We start from the raw sequence: 3,988 nt of genomic DNA, 5'->3' as shown, positions 1-3,988 counted from the left end.
TGGGGTCAAGCCTCACATTGGGCTCCATGCTCAGCAGGGAGTCTGTTTGAGATTCTCTCTCTCTTTCTGCCTCTCCCACACTTGCTTTCTCTCTCTCTCAAACAAATAAATAAATCTTAAAAACTTCTGATTAACACAAAGTAATTGTTTTCAGGAGTAGAATTTAGTGATTCATCACTTACATATAACACCCAGTGTTCATCATGAGGAGTGCCCTCCTTAATACCCATCATCCACTTAGTCCATCCCCCACCCACTTACTTTCATCAACCCTCAGTTTGTTCTCTATTGCCAAGAGTCTCTTATGGTTTTTTTTCCCTATTTTTCCCATAAGTTCTTTATAGATTTTGGATACTTTTATCTGCTATGTCATTTGCAAATATCTTTTCCCTTTCTCTAGGCTGCCTTTTAGTTTTGTCAATTGTTCCCTCACTGTGCAGTTTTTATTTTGATGAAGTCCTGATAGTTCATTTTTGCTTTTGTTTCCTTTGCCTCCAGTGATGTGTCTAGAAAGAAATTGTTATAACCAAGGTCAAAAAAGTTTCTGCCTGTGTTCTCCTCTAGGATTTTGATGTTTTCCTGCTTAACCAGTTTTTAACCATTTATGAGTGTATGGACATTTGAGTTGTTTTCATCTTTTTGGCTATTATGAATAATTATGCTATGAACACTCATGTGCAAAATATTGTATAGACATATGTTTTCATTTCTCTAGGTTAAAAGCTTTGCTGGGTTGGGTACTTTCCTGCAAAATTCACATCCACCCAGAACCTCAGAATATGATCCTATTTGGAAGCAAGATATTTGCAAATATAATTAGTTAAGATGAGATCATACTGGATTAGGGTGAATCTTAAATTCAATGACAATGTGAAGACATAGAGACATTAAGACATAAGGGAGGAGAATGCCATGTGAAGATGGAGGTAGAGAATGGAGTGATGCAGATACAGAGCAAGAAATGCCAGATTTCTGTCAACCACCATATGCTTGGATAGAGGCATGGAACAGATTCATCATCAGAGCTCCCAGAGGGAACTAACGCTGTCAATATCCTGATTTTGGACTTCTAGCTTCCAGAACTGTGAGATAATACATTTCTACTGTTAAAAGTAATCCAATGTGTTCTTCTTTGTCACAGACGATGTAGGAAACTGAATATAGGCATACATTAACTATATATATTAACATATATATTATATATAAATATATGTATATAAATATATGTATAATATATTATTAAAGGTAAATAATATACCTTTAGTTCTGTATATATCTCTGTCCTTATTTGTATATCCACAGATATCTCTATCTCATATTTCATATATATATGTATACACACATACATGTACTGCTGCATCATATGATAGATTTTAGTCTGTGTTCTGAGGTCATTTGCTTTCAGTCTGAAGCATTTCCTTTAGTATTTCTTATAGAGTGGGCCTGCTAATAACAAATTATCTGTTTTTATTCATATGGAAATTTCTTATTTTCCTTCATTTTCTTAAGACAATTTTTCTGGATATAATATCCTTGGTTGTTAATACTTTTCTTTTAGAACTTTGTATATGTCATCCCACAGCCTTCTGGCTTCTATAATTTCTGATGAGACATCAGTTGTTAATCTTATTCAGGTTTCTTTGTGTAAGACAAATCATTTTTTCGTTGCTTTCAATATTTTCTCTTTTTCTTTAGCATTTTTTAAAGGTTTTATTTATTTATTCATGAGAGACACAGAGAGAGGGAGAGGCAGAGACACAGGCAGAGGGAGAAGCAGGCTCCATGCAGGAAGCCCAATGCGGAACTCGATCCCAGGACTCCAGGATCATGCCCTGGGCCAAAGGCAGGTGCTAAACCTCTGAGCCACCCAGGGATCCCCTTTCTTTAGCATTTTTACTGTGGTATTTCTGTGTGTGAATCTTCTTGAAGTTAATAATTGGAGTTTGTTGAGCTTCCTGGATATGTAGATTAAGGTTTTTAAAATCAGATTTGGGAATGTTTCATCTGTTATTTCTTTAAATATTATTTCCTGCTTCTTTCTTTCTCTCTTCTCTAATACTCCACTGAACTTGTTAGTGTACTTTATAACATTTCACATTTGAGGATTTGTTGAGTTTCTTCGTTCTTTTTCATTCTGTTCTTTGGATTGTGTAATCTCTATTCATCAATCTGAACGTTCTCAATTTTTCTGCAAGCTCACATCCAGAAAATGTTTTGCCATCTCATAGCCAGCTCATTTTCCTAATAATGTAGCCATACATGATAAAAGCAAATTTATAGCTCTCTCTTCCAGCAACAGAAGATGCCCAAAGGAAAGAAGTTGAAGAGGAAGAAGGTGGTTCCAGTCCCTGCTGTTGTGAAGAAGCAGCAGGCCAAGAAGGTGGTCAATCCCCTGTTTGAGAAAAGGCCCAAGAATTTTGGCATTGGAAAGGACATTCAGCCCCAAAGGGACATGATATGCTTTGTCAAATGGCCCTGCCACATTCAGCTGCACTGGCAAAGGGCTATTCTCTGTAAGCTCTGAAAGTGCTTCCTGTGATTAATCAGTTCTCTCAGGACTTGCATGGCCAAACTGCTACTCAACTGCTTAAGCTGGCCCACAAGTACAGACTAGAGACAAGGCAAGAGAAGCATCAGAGATTGTTGTCCCAGGCCAAAAAGAAAGCTTTGGGCAAAGGGGATGTCCCCACTAAGAGGCCTCCTGTCCTTTGAACTTTCACCACTTTGGTGGAAAACTAGAAGGCGGGCAGCCCGGGTGGCTCAGTGGTTTAGTGCCGTCTTTGGCCCAGGGCATGATCATGGAGACTCTGGATCGAGTCCTACATCGGGCTCCCTGCATGGAGCCTGCTTCTCCTTCTGTGTCTCTGCCTCTCTCTCTCTCTCTCTCTCTCTCTCTCTCTGTCTCATGAATAAATAAATAAAATCCTAAAAAAAAAAAAAAGAAGGCTTAGTTGGTAGTGATTGCACATGATGTGAATCCCTTTGAGTTGGTTGTCTTTCTGCCTGCCCTGTGTCATAAGACAGGAGTTCCCTACTGCATTATCCAGGGAAGGGTCAGCCTGGGGCATCTGGTCCACAGGAAGACCTGCACTACTGTTGCCTTCACACAGGTTAACTTGCAGAAGACAAATGACCTCTGGCTAAGCTGGTGGAAGCCATCAGGACCAATTGCAATGATAGAAATGATGAGATCCACTGCCACTGGGGAGGCAACATCCTGAGTCAGAAGTTGGTGGCTCACATCACCATGCTGGAAAAGGTGAAGGTTAAAAACTAGTCACCAAACTGAGCTGAAGGGATGCTGTTGAATTTTCTGTACATAAAAGTAATAAAAAAAATCTTTTAAAAAAACAAATACATATTCTTTATATAATCAACAGCTTAGAGTTTTTTATTGTATTGGGGAATTGATGATTTGTAGGTTTGCTTAATATGAAAAACAAAAGCATACAGAGCCCCTCCCCCTGTTGCCAATACAACACAATTCTCTTGTGTCATTACTTTATTAGTGGTTCAGATTTATTCCTGTTACTATACCTTGTATCAGTGATCCTTGTGGTTATTTTCTGGAATATTTTTACTTTGGTTCCCAATATTTATTTGTAGAAATCCTAGAATAAGTTTATCAAAACATATAAAACTATTTAATGGGAATTTTTAAAAGTATCAAAAGAGAGAATAGTGTAATAAGTTCACATGAATCATTTATCCAGCTTCAACAATTATGAACATTTTGTTAATCTTATTTGGTAGAACTCTCCACCTTTTTTTTTATCTCCTGATATATTTTAAGGGAAATCTCAGATCTCAAATCATTCAGTCTATTATGATTTCATCTCTAATAGAGAAAAATTTCTTTTTCTATAATGTCATTATCAACCTGTCAAAAACAACAATATATAATATACAATTTATATTAGCATGTTTCCATTTGTCTCAAAATACCTTTTAAAAACAAAGCTAGTTTATTTACATTGGGATCCAAATA

The 3,988-nt window shown here is 37.1% G+C and overlaps 1 pseudogene; it reads left to right on the top strand.

The window, feature by feature from the left end:
* The first annotated feature begins 2,302 nt into the window (after window positions 1–2,302).
* LOC140609295 (large ribosomal subunit protein eL8 pseudogene) lies at window positions 2,303–3,277 on the top strand (annotated as a pseudogene).
* The last annotated feature ends 711 nt before the right edge of the window (window positions 3,278–3,988 follow it).

Source organism: Canis lupus, chromosome 2 (assembly GCF_048164855.1).
Source record: "Canis lupus baileyi chromosome 2, mCanLup2.hap1, whole genome shotgun sequence".
Lineage (NCBI taxonomy): Eukaryota > Metazoa > Chordata > Mammalia > Carnivora > Canidae > Canis > Canis lupus.
Note: the sequence above shows the minus strand (reverse complement) of the source record. Positions and strands in the feature narration are given on the sequence as shown.